Source organism: Rhea pennata, chromosome 37 (assembly GCF_028389875.1).
Source record: "Rhea pennata isolate bPtePen1 chromosome 37, bPtePen1.pri, whole genome shotgun sequence".
NCBI lineage: Eukaryota > Metazoa > Chordata > Aves > Rheiformes > Rheidae > Rhea > Rhea pennata.
The window spans coordinates 297406-313122 of record NC_084699.1 but is presented as its reverse complement, the minus strand read 5'-3'; the positions used below and the strand labels follow the sequence as shown (position 1 = coordinate 313122).

Below are 15717 nucleotides of genomic sequence, written 5' to 3'. Positions count from 1 at the left end.
CTAACCCTAACCCTAACCCTAACCCTAACCCTAACCCTAACCCTAACCCTAACCCTAACCCTAACCCTAACCCTAACCCTAACCCTAACCCTAACCCTAACCCTAACCCTAACCCTAACCCTAACCCTAACCCTAACCCTAACCCTAACCCTAACCCTAACCCTAACCCTAACCCTAACCCTAACCCTAACCCTAACCCTAACCCTAACCCTAACCCTAACCCTAACCCTAACCCTAACCCTAACCCTAACCCTAACCCTAACCCTAACCCTAACCCTAACCCTAACCCTAACCCTAACCCTAACCCTAACCCTAACCCTAACCCTAACCCTAACCCTAACCCTAACCCTAACCCTAACCCTAACCCTAACCCTAACCCTAACCCTAACCCTAACCCTAACCCTAACCCTAACCCTAACCCTAACCCTAACCCTAACCCTAACCCTAACCCTAACCCTAACCCTAACCCTAACCCTAACCCTAACCCTAACCCTAACCCTAACCCTAACCCTAACCCTAACCCTAACCCTAACCCTAACCCTAACCCTAACCCTAACCCTAACCCTAACCCTAACCCTAACCCTAACCCTAACCCTAACCCTAACCCTAACCCTAACCCTAACCCTAACCCTAACCCTAACCCTAACCCTAACCCTAACCCTAACCCTAACCCTAACCCTAACCCTAACCCTAACCCTAACCCTAACCCTAACCCTAACCCTAACCCTAACCCTAACCCTAACCCTAACCCTAACCCTAACCCTAACCCTAACCCTAACCCTAACCCTAACCCTAACCCTAACCCTAACCCTAACCCTAACCCTAACCCTAACCCTAACCCTAACCCTAACCCTAACCCTAACCCTAACCCTAACCCTAACCCTAACCCTAACCCTAACCCTAACCCTAACCCTAACCCTAACCCTAACCCTAACCCTAACCCTAACCCTAACCCTAACCCTAACCCTAACCCTAACCCTAACCCTAACCCTAACCCTAACCCTAACCCTAACCCTAACCCTAACCCTAACCCTAACCCTAACCCTAACCCTAACCCTAACCCTAACCCTAACCCTAACCCTAACCCTAACCCTAACCCTAACCCTAACCCTAACCCCTAGCCCCTAGCCCCTAGCCCCTAGCCCCAACCCCTAACCCCTAACCTCTAACCCCTAGCCCTAGCCCCTAACCCTCTAACCCTCACCCTCTAACCCTAACTCTGACCCTCTAACCCTAACCCTAAATGACTCTAACCCTAATGCTTGCTCTTGCTCTCTAGCCCTAAGCCCTAAACTGGTGGGGGTAGGGGGGGGTTGGGGGGAGAGGATGGGTGGGAAGTGGGGGGGGGGGGGGGGGGGGGGGGGGGGGGGGGGGGGAGGGGTGGGTGTGTTGGGGGGGGGAAGTGGGCGGGGGGACAGGAGGGGTGGGGGGGGTTGGGGTAGGAGGTGGGGGGGGGGGGAGAGGAGGGGTGGGGGGGGTTGGGGAGGGTGGAGGATGGGTGGGGGGAGTGGAGGGGGAGGGGGGAGGTGGGGAGAGGGAAGGTGGGGAGGAGGGGTGGGGAGGAGGGGTGGGGGTGTTGGGGGGGGAAGTGGGCGGGGGGACAGGAGGGGTGGGGGGGGTTGGGGTAGGAGGTGGGGGGGGGAGAGGAGGGGTGGGGGGGGTTGGGGAGGGTGGAGGATGGGTGGGGGGAGTGGAGGGGGAGGGGGGATGGGTGGGGAGAGGGAAGGTGGGGAGGAGGGGTGGGGAGGAGGGGTGGGGGTGTTGGGGGGGGAAGTGGGCGGGGGGACAGGAGGGGTGGGGGGGGTTGGGGTAGGAGGTGGGGGGGGGAGAGGAGGGGTGGGGGGGGTTGGGGAGGGTGGAGGATGGGTGGGGGGAGTGGAGGGGGAGGGGGGATGGGTGGGGGGGAGGTGGGGAGAGGGAAGGTGGGGGAAGAGGGGTGGGGGGAGTGGAGGGGGAATGGGAAAAAAAAAGAAAAAAAAAATAAGAAAAAATATAAAAATGGGAAATTAATTTGCATAGATCATGCCTTCCCTAGCAGAGGGAGGATACTAGCTCAGGGCAAATATTATTAAAAAAAATTTTTTTTTAATTATTTAAAAAAAAATTATTAAAAAATTTAATTATTTTTTTTTTAATAATATTTGCCCTGAGCTAGTATCCTCCCTCTGCTAGGGAAGGCATGATCTATGCAAATTAAAACAGATAACTACGGGGAGAAGAAAGCTGACTCCCAAATAGTAGTCTAGCAATAAAGAAGACGGCCTAGAGAGGAGAGAATACAGCGGAAAGCGAACGCGACAGAGCAAAGGACGGAGATCGTGGAGCTAGGAGTTAGAGAATACTGAATAAAGCAAAAAAAATAAAAAATAAAAAATAAAATAAGAAGAGCAAAGAGATAAACAAAAGGACAGACAGATTTAAAGTGCGCAGAGTAGAGAAAGAGAGAAACGAAGCGAAGATGAAAGAATAAATGGAGCAAGAGAAACGGCGGTCGTACCTGGCGAGCGGCAATCTACGACTTCTTTCTAAAAAAGGACCGTTTCGGCCGGACCGAAAGCCGAGGGGACGGACGTAATTTAATTAAGAGGACGCAAACGAACAAAACTGTCTTTATTCGAAAGAACGGACGCACGCGACTACCTTTGTCTTTATTGCTCAAAACCGGTCAGCGCTCTCTTTATCGCGACAAGATATCTCGGCCTTCCGTCGTCACAATAGGAAAACCTCGACGAGCGACCCCGCGTCCTAGAGCGGCTCCGCGTACTCCTCGCCATCCGTCTCTATAATCTCGCGGCTTCTACTCGCGTCGCCCGGCACGTACGCTACCTTCCTGCGGTAATAGGCGATCCCCTCCTATTTTAGGTAGCTCTCAGTAACAGGGTTACCAAGAAGGAAAAAAAAAAAAAATCCTAAAAAAGCCCAGTCCCGAGGCAGAGCTCCGCATCGACACGGGCGACGATAGTTGCCTCGCAGAGTGGCCGGGACCAGGGAGGAAAAAAAAAAAAAAAACAAAAAAAAAAAAAAAAAAAACCCCAGTCCCGAGGCAGAGCTCCGCATCGACACGGGCGACGATAGTCGCCTCGCAGAGCGGCCGGGACCGGGGAAAAAAAACCCAGCTGGGGGAAAAAAAAAAAAATCCCCCAGCTGGGGTTTTTTTTTTTTTAATAAAAACCAAAAATAAATTTAAAATGCTAACTACAACCTAGAGGCAAAAAGAAAAGCATACAACATTAGACCCATCCCACTACCGAACAACCGCCCGTTCACGCTCGCTACGGCCATCCATCCCCTGAGCTAACGTAACTATCTGCTACCGTTCTTCTTAAAGGTAACGCTGCGTTGGAATGACCGGGAAGCCCCCCAGACTGGAAATTCTAACTAATAATAAATAAATAAATAAATACCTCTACCTCTTATTAAGCCCCCCCCCCAATAACTAGGATAGCTACATTACTATATTCTACCCACTACCATAACTACATCCACAGGCAAGGCAGCTCCAGACAAAGACACGGACGTACATACAGACACAAACACGCGCCCTAGCATAGAAAAAGGGCGGCGAAGACAATGTTGCCGGCCGGTAAGACCTATGACGCTACGGTTGTGCGGCTCGGATGCTCTGGACGAGTCCAGAAAAGAGGGGGAAAGGCCACCGCTCGCGATGGAAAGGAGCCGGCGAAGCCGGGAACGCCGAGGAAGAAGAGGCTCGCGAGAAAGACCCGAGCCCGGGACAACGCAGGGAAGAGAACCCCGAAAGGGCGCCGCAAAGACGCGGGACGAGAGCGGCCTCGGAAGAGGAGCGGCCGGCGAGGCCGCGACCGCGGCCCGATCGGCCGTGACGCGAAGCCGGAGCGACGGACCGCCCCTTTTGGTAGGCCGCACGGAATGAGACGAGATTCCCTTGGCGCAAGGCCGATGACTCGTGCCCGGCAAAGGGCAACGGATGCCTGCCACGCTACTGCTGCACAGTGTGGGCTGTGCTCCCTGAGCACAAAGAACGAGAGCGACGTCAAGACCTCAGCAAAAGAGAACGCAGCCACAACACACAGACGACACCGGGACACAGACGACACCGGGACACAGACGACACCCTGGAGCTGCCCTGCCTAGCACCCCCTCGCTTTCTGCCACACACACCCCACCGTCTCTTCCTCACACACAGCACTCCTCCCGAGGAGCCCTCCGCACTACAATGAATGTCAGCACACGCACACACACGCGCACTGAGCCAACACACCCCAACCCCCTTTGCCCTTCAGCTTAGCTTTTAGAGCGCGGAGTCCGTGGGTCACCGTCTGTCCTCGGGAGGCACCCGCGACGGCGGCCGCGTCCTCTCCGGTCTTCCTTCGATCGCCGCGTTCGCCTCCGGCGCCTGCCAAACCGCGGCACGAGCGGTCGCCTCCGTGCCGGTCGGCTCCTACCTCATCCCCGACGACACCCTCCCCCAAAGCACCGCAGATGCTCCGCTCGCCTTCGCTACAACGCTTCCAAACCCCGACGCTGCGGCTGGATGGGCCACCCGCAGCGTCCGGAAGAAACAAAAAAACAAAATTGCTCTTCGCCCAGACAATGCTCGCCAGCCCCGTGATGCCAGGCACCGAACTGCTTCCCTGCGATACGCGGGCACGCCTCGGAAAGGCCTGCACGGTACCTGCAAAAAGGCAGAGCGAGAGACATCATCGAGGGGCAGCCCGACACCGCCCACCGCACAATAACGTTCTGACACAAACAAGATACGCTCTCACCTGCTCAGGCGCTTGCCAGCACTCGACTTCTCTCCGCAGCGTCCCGCAAAACCTGCGAGCACAGAGCAATCGTGCACTGAGGTGACGCGTCCAAGACCACAGCCCACCCGCATCAAGCATTTGTGCCCGCCCTTCTACCCGCTCCTATAACCCCTGCTGACCGCCAGGCTACGGCCACCGTGCCGAGCTCTGCCGCGTCCCTGTAAAACCGGAACGGCGGCGCGCAACAGAAACGGCGCCGATTACGCAACAGCCCTACATAGGCTCCGCTTCATCTCCTGCGCTGACGCTCATTTTGCCGTGCTCTGCCTGGGCGTAAGTAATCTGCTCTCCGCATCGCTCCTCATCTACAAGCACAAAGCGGGAATTGATCCGGGAACCGCAACACAACACCACCCCGTTTCCAACAACAAACCCCTAGATCACCGTCTAAGACTATGCCCCTTTCTTCCTCCGTCTCCCTTCAGCCCGCCGGGAATGCTGCTCTGCATCTGACAAGAAATAAACCACAGCGTGCAAAGGCTGAATGATCACCACCCCAGTCCATCACTGCAACACTCTACATCCTACCATCGCTACATCCACAGGCAAGGCAGCTCCAACCCCACATGGACAGACACAAACACAAAGCAGAATCCTACACAAAAAGAATCACACACACACGCAAGACTCTGTCAGCCAGAAAGCCATGCAATGGCACAGTTGTGCGGCTCGGATGCTCTGGACGAGTCCAGAAAAGAGGGGGAAAGGCCACCGCTCGCGATGGAAAGGAGCCGGCAAAGCCGGGAACGCCGAGGAAGAAGAGGCTCGCGAGAAAGACCCGAGCCCGGGACAACGCAGGGAAGAGAACCCTGAAAGGGCGCCGCAAAGACGCGGGACGAGAGCGGCCTCGGAAGAGGAGCGGCCGGCGAGGCCGCGACCGCGGCCCGATCGGCCGTGACGCGAAGCCGGAGCGACGGACCGCCCCTTTTGGTAGGCCGCACGGAATGAGACGAGATTCCCTTGGCGCAAGGCCGATGACTCGTGCCCGGCAAAGGGCAACGGATGCCTGCCACGCTGCTCCTACGCAGTGTGGGCTGTGCTCCCTGAGCACAAAGAACGAGAGCGACGTCAAGACCTCAGCAAAAGAGAACGCAGCCACAACACACAGACGACACCGGGACACAGACGACACCGGGACACAGACGACACCCTGGAGCTGCCCTGCCTAGCACCCCCTCGCTTTCTGCCACACACACCCCACCGTCTCTTCCTCACACACAGCACTCCTCCCGAGGAGCCCTCCGCACTACAATGAATGTCAGCACACACACGCACACACACGCGCACTGAGCCAACACACCCCAACCCCCTTTGCCCTTCAGCTTAGCTTTTAGAGCGCGGAGTCCGTGGGTCACCGTCTGTCCTCGGGAGGCACCCGCGACGGCGGCCGCGTCCTCTCCGGTCTTCCTTCGATCGCCGCGTTCGCCTCCGGCGCCTGCCAAACCGCGGCACGAGCGGTCGCCTCCGTGCCGGTCGGCTCCTACCTCATCCCCGACGACACCCTCCCCCAAAGCACCGCAGATGCTCCGCTCGCCTTCGCTACAACGCTTCCAAACCCCGACGCTGCGGCTGGATGGGCCACCCGCAGCGTCCGGAAGAAACAAAAAAACAAAATTGCTCTTCGCCCAGACAATGCTCGCCAGCCCCGTGATGCCAGGCACCGAACTGCTTCCCTGCGATACGCGGGCACGCCTCGGAAAGGCCTGCACGGTACCTGCAAAAAGGCAGAGCGAGAGACATCATCGAGGGGCAGCCCGACACCGCCCACCGCACAATAACGTTCTGACACAAACAAGATACGCTCTCACCTGCTCAGGCTCTTGCCAGCACTCGACTTCTCTCCGCAGCGTCCTGCAAAACCTGCGAGCACAGAGCAATCGTGCACTGAGGTGACGCGTGCAAGACCACAGCCCACCCGCATCAAGCATTTGCTCCCACACCTTTACCCGCTCCTATAACCCCTGCTGACTGCCATGCTACGGTCACAGTGTCGAGGCCCGTCCGTAAAACGAGAACGGCGGTGCGCGACACGGACGGCGCCGACGGGACAACGGCCCTATATAGCCTCCGCTTCATCTCTCGGACCGACGCTCACCTTGCCGTATTCTGCCTGGGTGCGAGGAATCTGGCCTCCGCATCGCTCCTCATCTACAAGTACAAAGCAAGAATTGATCCGGGAACCGTAGCACAACACCACCCCATTTCCAACAACAAACCCCTAGATCACCGTCTAAGACCGTGCCCCTTTCTTCCTCCGTCTCCCTTCGGCCCGCTGGGAATGCTGCTCTGCACCTGAACCTAAGAGCGGATATGCCTCTCGCTTCCTTCATCTCCCTTGGGCACGTGGGCCGCTGCAGCACATCTGCAAAACAGCACGAAGGGGAGCGCACAGGCTGGCGGATCAGTGTTCTGAGCCATCCCTGCCACACTCTACATCCTACCGTTCCTAACACCCACAGGCGAGGCAGCTCCAGCCCCAAACGGACAGACACAAACACAAAGCAGAGTCCTACACAAAAAGAAACACACACACACACACACACAACTTTGCTAGCCAGAAAGTCCTACAATGCCACAGCTGTGCGGCTCTGATGCTCTGGACAAGTCCAGAAAAGAGTCAAATACCAGCGTCCGTGATGCAAAGGTGCCGACAAAGGCAGGAGAGTCGATGCCGAAGCAGCCGGCCACGGAAGACCCCGAGCTGTGGCCGTACAGGGAAGAGAACCCTGAAAGGGTGCCAGCAAGATGCAAAACGAGAGCGGTCCCAGAAGACGAGAGCCGACGAGGCCTCGACGACGACCGCGGAAACGATCGGCCGCAAACGACCGGGATGCGAAGCCGGAGCGACGGACCGCCCCTTTTAGTTGGCCGCACAGAATGAGACAGGATCCCTCGGCAGGACGTCGATGAGTCGCGCCAGGCGAAAGACAACGGATGCCTATCGCTCTACCGCTGCGCAGTATGGGCCGTGCTCCTCGAGCACAAAGAACAAGAGTGACATCAAGACCTGAGAAAAAAGGTATCACAGCTACACACAACACAGACACAAGCTGCAGCTGCCCTGCCTAGCGCACCCTCGCTTTCTCCCGTGCACCCTCCGCTGCGCTCGCCTCACACGGGAATCGCCAGAAGAACCCTCCGCACTACACCGAACGTCAGTGTGCACGTATACACCCCGCATGCGCTCTTTGCCCCTCAACTTAGCTTTTGCAGCGGTGCGAGTCGCCATCCGTCCTCAGGAGTCGTCCTCGATAACGGCCGCATCCTCTCCGATCTTCCTTCGGTCGCCGCGTTCGCCTTCGTCACCCGCCAAACCCGGTCAGCTTCGGTCTCTTCTGCGACAGCACCCTCCCCCAAACCGTTATCATCGCTCCGCTCACCCGCGCCACGCCAATTCCACGCTCCGTCGCGGTTGTCGGAACACCCGCGGCACCTGGAAAAACCAAGAGAACTGAAGTACTCTTCTGCTAGGCAGCATCGACTTAGCCCTACAACTGACACGCCGTTATACTCACCCATTCTGGCTCACCTCAAACACTCAAACATTCCTGGAAAAAGCCCATGCAGCACCTCAAAAAGAAAGGAAAAAAAGAAATTACTGAGCAGCACCTTGGCACCACCCCATCAAACAGCGGAACTCCAGTCTGACGAGAACCCCCACGCACACGCCTGCTCAGCCTTCTTGTTGCCGCTCACCTTCTCCTCTCCGCAACTTCCTGCAAAACCAGAGGAAAGGCTACACCTGGAGGTGATGCCAAAAACCACACCCCATCTACAACCATAACTCACTATAACACTTACCTGTGCCACGCGCCCATCCTGACCGCCAGACTACGTGTTGCCATGCCGAGGCGTGCCACACGCCTGTAAAATAAGAACAGGAGCGGGCAACGGGGACGGCATCGACAAGACGACGGCCCTATACCGAGCTCCGCTTCCTCTCTCGGACAAACGCTCGCCTCGCCGTGCTCCTCCCGGGTGAGAGGGACCCTCGTTGCACATTGTTCCGCACCTACAAGCGCAAAGCAAAAATTAACAAGGGAACTGTCGACCGCACCGCTCTCCTTCCAAAACCAACTCTAGCTCATCTTCTTACAGCACAACCCTTTCTTCTTCCGCCTCCCTTCGGCCCGCTGGGAATGCCGCTCCGCGCCTGCCAGAAAACAAAGCAGAGCACGAGGAGGCCGATCGATCGCCGCTCTGGTCCGTCACTCGTGCACTCTACGTGCTACCGTTGCTAACGCCGACAGGCGAGGCAGCTCCAGCCCCAAACAGACAAAGAAACATTAGACAGAAACACACAGGAAAGCCCTATGCAAGAAAAACTACTCCCACGCATAAGATGCTGCGGACTAGAAAGCTCTACAACACCACAATCGTGCAGCTCTGATACTCTGCACAAGACCAGAAAAGAACCGAGTGCCACCGCTTCCGATGGCGAGAGCTCCGGCAAAGCCGGAAAGATCGACGCGAGAAAGGCCGGCGAGAAAGATCCGACGTGGCGACGACGCAGGGAAGAAAACCCTGAAAGGACGCCGCAGAGATGCAAGACGAGAGCGGCCGACGATGCCTCGACGACGGCAAAGATGGTTGGCCGCAAACGGCCGCGACGCAAAGCCGGAGCGACGGACCGCCCCTTTTAGCCGGCCACACGGAACGAGAGGCGATCCGTCACCGTGATGCCGATGAGCGACGCCACGCAAAAGACGACGGATGCCTACCTACCGCGCTACTGCTGCGCGGTGCGGGCCGCGCTCCTCGAGCGCAAAGGACAAAAGTGACATCAAGACCTGAGCAAAAGGTAGCAGAGCTAAAACACACAACACAGACTACACAAGAACATGGACACAGGCTGGAGCTGCCCCGCCTAGCTCGCTCTCGCTTCCTCCCATCCACCCTCCGCCGCACCTGCCTCACCCACAGCACTCACCAGAAGAGCCCCTCACACCGCACCAGATGTCAGCAGGCACGCGCACACACGCACACAGCCAAGACACCCCGATGCTCTTCGCCCCTCGACTTAGCTTTTGGAGTTCTCGGGGTCACCATCTGTACTGAAGAGACATCCGCGACGGCAGCCGCACGCTCTCTCATCTTCCTTCGGTCACCGCATTCGCCGTCGTCACCCGCCGAATCGGAACAGGAGCGGTCGCCCCCGCGCCGGCCGGCCGCGGCCTCGTCCGCGAGAGCCTCCTCCGCCGAAGCGCCGTGCGTGCGCCGCTCGCCCGTGCCGCGCCGATTCCGAGCTCCCGCAGCTTCTCTGCGGTGACGTCCACGGTACCTGGAAAACCGACGCAACAAACTTAATACGCTGCCAGGCAGCGCTGACCGGCCCTAGAACAACTGAAACGCCGGTACGATCACCCGCTCTACCTCACCGGAAACCCTCGGACGCTTCTCGGAAAGGGCCCCACGGTACCTGAGAAAACAGAGCGGGCGGCCCCTAAAGCCGGAGTAAGGGTCAGAAGCGCAGCCGCAAAACGGTACGCGGCAGCGCGTTCGGAGCCGCAAATATAAGAAAGGAGCCGGAAGGCAACGCTGCAAATTGCTTCCCGCTCGCTCGGGAAAGTCCACCGGTTTCTTCCTGCTCGGCACTAATGCTCGGGCAGGAAAACAGGGGAGTTGATTAGTTATATGTAGGTCGATTTTTGAGCTCTCGAAGCACGTGTGCTTACCTATGCTGGGGTCGCATTTCCAATGAGATGACTACATTTCTCACGATACTGCAGCTACAGGGAGGGCGGGTGCTTCCTTCTCTCTTCATATAAAGTCTACACTCTTCCACAAGTCTACATACCACAAAACCCTCAAACAGTATCTCCCTAAACAGGGCTGATAATATTGCTGAGGAGCAGCAAAACATCCATGAAGTAGGCCATCAGACCAGCTGATGAGAGCAACAGCTCACATACATCTGAATTACTGGAGATGCTACCAAAAAAACAAAAAAAAACCACCTAGGCTGTGAAAGTAGGAAGAAATGCTTTCTAAGAACCTCTGCCACCTCCTTTCATCTGTAGCCCAAGAGAGGAACAAACAGTTCCTCAGGAATCATCATCGTGGAAGAACCCAGCGATGAAGTTGGGACCCTTCCACAATACACACGGGAACACTAGACCCCAATACTAAAAGTTAACAAAAGATATACCTGGAGACTGAGAGGCCGTCTTCTCCCGCCGAACGCGCCACGCCAAAACACCGACCCGAGAGAAAAACCGCCCGGTACGAGCGGTTTTCCGTCACGCTCGCGGCTCCGCGTTCAGCCGTCCCGTCGCTCCGAAGTTGAGCGACGGCCTTTGCTTCTCCAAACGCTGCGATAAACGTTGTCAGGTAGTTTTAGTTCCTCAAACGCTGCGATTTGCAGCATTTGTTATTTTAAGGCAACTCCAGAGCACTACTCCCACCGGAGAGCAAAGCCAGAATGAGCTCCCTGGGGCAAGGGCGTGGGTTTATGTAGCCCTGGGCCCGCCCACCGCCCTGCCCACGAGCCCTTGGAAGGGGAGGGGCAACGCAATGGCGGCCATAAATACATAGGGCTGAGCAAAGGTGAGTTGTTCTCTTCTGCTTGGTATCTAGACTGCAGAGTACCGAAAGCATTGACAGACCTTCTGGATGAAACGAGCCATCTGCTGCGTTGCTGAGCCTTTGTATACTATATCTGTGATACCAGGAGGTATGTTATTAAACTTCTTTTTGCCCTAACTAGTGTGCTTATGCTTAGGAAGAAGACTACAACATTGCACGTAACCTTTAAAGGGAATGCTCTACCACGGTTGCCGGGGCCTTGGCTATCTTGCAGGACTACGAAGAGCTGAAGTAAGCAACAAGGCATTCAAGGTCACCAAGGAGGAATTCCTCGAGGGCAAGGGGATTAAGAAATTAAGATAAGCACAAGTCTGTGAGCACTTACGGGACGTGCATCCAGAAAGGGAGTCGACACAGCAGCCAATTAGAAAGTGAGCAGATGCGCGTGGACAATGCTAGAGAACCAATAGAAATGCTTTGCGAGGCGCGAGGACGCGTGAGCTTGCTGGAAAAGATATATAAGCTAGATAGACAAAGGAATAAAGTTGGATTGAACTCGCATCACGTCGATGCGCGTGTTCCTCCCCGTCGTGCCGATAACGGGCTGCGGCACACGGTTGTCTAATCGGTTCAGGCCTCCGTATAATACGGCTCTTCTGGCCGGAGAGCGTTTCCCGTAGGGCAAACCGAGATACTGGAATAAACTCCCGGAACGAGCCTGCTTCTCTAATGCGAGTACTTCCCAAGAGGGGTGTTTCTTGGGTAGTACCTGGAGTAATTAAGAAAATGCAGTTGCTGAATGGAATGAGTAGTTCCCTGAGGAATACTAGCTAGCTCTGTATCTCCGGGTGCTATGGGATAGGTAGGGCCGAAGGCCTCAGGAGGCCGTCTGAGCAGCGAGAGGGGTCTTAAGGAACCTTGAGGGTGGGAAAACAGCTCTGAGGCACGAAAGGGGCCTTTGGAAAGGTTTCCAGGGGAGCAGCACGGTGCTAAGGGGTCTAGAGGGCCAACACAGGTCTGTGGGAGGGGGAAAAAAAAAGGCCAAAAGAGGAAATCAAAGCAGAGCGGCGGGCTGCTAAAGGATTTGGAGCGCCAACAGAGGGCTCCACGGCCAGAGGAGGGCTCCAGAAGGATTCTGTGGTGACTACGGGATCCTAAGGGGGCTGGAGGGACGGACGACGGCTCTGGTAAACAAGGAAGGGAAAAAAAAGTAGTCTAAAGTGTACTAGAATGGTTCAAAAGGGGCCCACGTGGCCAAACAAATGACTCTGGGGAACAAGGAAGAAATCCAGAGGGGTTCTGAGAAAATTAGAGGCTTTCTAAAGGGGCTCTAGAGGGCCAGAAGACGGCTCCGGGGCACAAGGAAGGCTGAGTCATCCAGGGGGAACTAGAGGAGCGCTAAGGGGTCTACATGGCCAAAAGAGTGACTCTGGGGAAGAAGGGAGACAGCGGGAAGGGTTCCGAAAAGGCTAGAGAGTCTCTCAGGGCCTGGGGGTGGGGGGGAGCAAAAGACAGCTCTGGGGCACGAGGAAGGCTGCAAGAGCAATCCAGAGTGCACAAGAGGGCTGCTAAGGGGTCTAGAAAGCCAACAGAGGTCGGTGGATAGGGGGAAAAAAAAAAAAAAGGTCAAAAGAGGACGCCAGAGCAGAGCAGCGGGCCGCTAAAGGGGCTGGAGTGCCAACGGAGGGCTCTGGGGCAGAAGGAAGGGCTCTGAGGGAATTCTGAGGGGACAGCAGGGGGGCTAATGGGTATAGATGGCACCAAAATAAACCTCTATAGCATAAGGAAAACTGAAGGAGTAGTCCAGAGTGCACTAGAGGGGTGCTAAGGGGTCTAGAGGGCCAAGAGGTCTGCGGGCGGAAAATAAAAGACCAAAAGAGATGGCCAAAGCGTTAGCAAAGGGCTGCTGATGGGGCTGCAGCGCCAACCGGAGGACTCCGGGGCTAGAAGAAGGGCTCCCGAGGGATTCTGCAGGGACTACAGGGGTGCTAATGGGTCGAGAGGGCACCGAGACAAGCCCTTGGGGCACGAGAAAGGCTAAAGGAGCCGTCTGGTGGGCACGAGAGGGGTTCTGAGTGGTTTACGTGGCTAAAAAATTATTCTGAAGAAAAGACAGAAATCTTGGGGGGAGGCGTGCCTTGGAGCACACCTAAAGGCAAATGGATAGGTCATGAGGGAGTTAGGGAGCAAATAGGTGAATCCTGGGGAGATAAGGGGGAAAACTGAAGATTCTGGGCCATTACGCACCTGCCGTTGTCCGAAATCTGGGTTCTGGTACCCGGTGTGCGAGCAACCAATAGATACGCAGGGTCGAGATAGTTTTTATATCATTTTTGCGCAGAGATGGGTGCTAGGTGGTAAATCCACAAAGCTAACACACCTTCTCTCCCTCTCATTCTTGATTTATACACACTTTTCAGGGAGCACTTTGTACAATTTTTTTCTATTGGTTACAATTTCATTAGATTAGGTATTCGCTCTGCGGTTGTGCTTTCACGTTCCTGTTAATTAGCAGAGGAAGCGGAGAAGAGGCAGGAGCATCATTATTGTGTCATTTCCATCTCAGTATTCATTCAGGGGTGTGTAGTTCAATACGTTAATAAGCCTTAATGAACCTAAGGTCACTTCTGGGTTATTCTGCTGTTTTTGTCTTGCCTACCTCTCACATTCTTCAAAGTGCTGTGGTTTCATCAAGGTTATTTGGCCAGAGCTGGTTTTCCTTTGCAGTACTGTTTTTCTCTCTGCCTTTCCTTGAGTCTTGTTAACTATTTGCAGGGTTTTTCTCACAGCATTGCTCCAACACCATAATCTTCCTGCTTGGACCCTGCCTCTTACCTCTGAGAAGCTGGCCCTTGCTTTCGTTCCACAGGCAGCTGTTAGCTGTTGCACAGTCTCGGCAGGCAAGTTGGGGACTGCTGCCCAGGCGGTCGTGACCTGCAACATCACGTGCTCAGAAGAATTCTCAGGAAGTCATGCAGATTCACAACCTGAAGGGTAAAAAGCAAATTTCTCTTAAGGATGGTTTTTATTTCATCACAGGAGCAATTTTTCCCTCTCTTCTCCAGTGTACTGTCTTTAACAGCACGCCTTCCTCATCACCATTTTCGCCTGCTACTTCCAGAGCTCTCATTTGCCCTCGCGTCTTAGTCCTTTTTGCCGTTTTTCATCCGCACGTACTTTCACGTCCTGTCGCCGATCCCCCTTCCCGTTTGTCCTCTAGCGGGCAGTCGAGACGCTCCGGCCTCGCGCTTAGCCGCGCGCCCCTTACGATCTGGCTGGCAGCTCGGACAGAGCAGAGGGCAGCAAGAAGAGCTGATCTGAACGTAGCAGACCTGAGCACCGAGCAACACAGAAGCAGCACCAAGGCATCCAAGAGATGGCATTTCTGTAAAGAAAACACGTATAACTCCAGGTTCTTAGAGGTACCTGGGAATTTTATGTACCTGTGCCCAGGGCTCCTGCAGGTTCTTTCTGGATAGTTGAAGCTACCCGAACGCAATGATCTTGGGAGACGGTGACACGGTGTCCCCAGGGCTGCCGTGGGATGCCTGTGGCTGTTCCACGGTCTCTCAGGCTGTCTTAGGGTCCTTAGACACAAACAGAGCTGGTCACGTTTCCCGGAGGGCTTTCTCTTGCGCTGCGTAACCAGATAGCTCTGTGCCGAGTCCTCCCAGCCCTGCCGCTCCTCGTGGCTGCTGTCCAACTCTCCCGCTCCTGAGCAAAACTATGACTACCAGGAGCCCGCACGGCCCCTCACGCTCCCCCTCGCCTCTTGCGTTGGCAAGAGAGACAGCCGCAGCCTCTGGGACAACCCTGCCCGGTCACACCAGAGATGAAAAATTCTTCCTGCCCTCTACTACGGAGAAACAGGGAAATTCCACTGTCCCCAATGATCTGCGGGGACTCTCACGTGAGCGGCACGCATCCGGGAAGCAGCGGGCCGCTGCTTTAGGGCTGAGGAGACAGAGGCACCCGGAGTTACAGCTCCCGCCTTGCCGCCGCGCGCTGTGCGGCTGGCCGGCGGGAGCCCTGACGACCGGGAACCGCGCTTCCCGGCGCCTCGAGAGGGACAGGCGGCCGCCCGGAAGCCCGGTGCCGAAAGACTGCTGCTCCCGGTACGTGGGGAGGGGGCCGCAGTGCTAAAGTGAAGTTTGACCCTGTGGCAATTCTGTCCCGATCCCTAACCCAACCCTAAACCTAAACTTAAACCTTACCCTAAACCCTGACCTTAACTTTAACCCTATGGGCTTCTGCTGGCCTCCTTTACAGCCTCTACAGGTCTTAGGGGATCCTACAGGTTTCTATGGGCTTGCGGCAGCCTCTACAGGATTGTGGGGCTCTACGGTTGGCCTCTACGGGCTTGTAGCGGCCTCTATGAGATCGTGCCAGCCTCTGTGGGCTT

The 15717-nt window shown here is 55.9% G+C and overlaps 1 long non-coding RNA gene across 1 annotated transcript; it reads right to left on the bottom strand.

Annotated features, from left to right (window-relative positions):
* Positions 1 to 8302: 8302 nt before the first annotated feature.
* Positions 8303 to 9162, bottom strand: LOC134153018 (uncharacterized). The gene is made up of 4 exons (XR_009961095.1): positions 8887 to 9162; positions 8592 to 8802; positions 8487 to 8506; positions 8303 to 8360 (listed from the first exon to the last, which is right to left on the bottom strand). It is a non-coding gene; the product is annotated as an uncharacterized LOC134153018 (long non-coding RNA).
* Positions 9163 to 15717: the final 6555 nt, after the last annotated feature.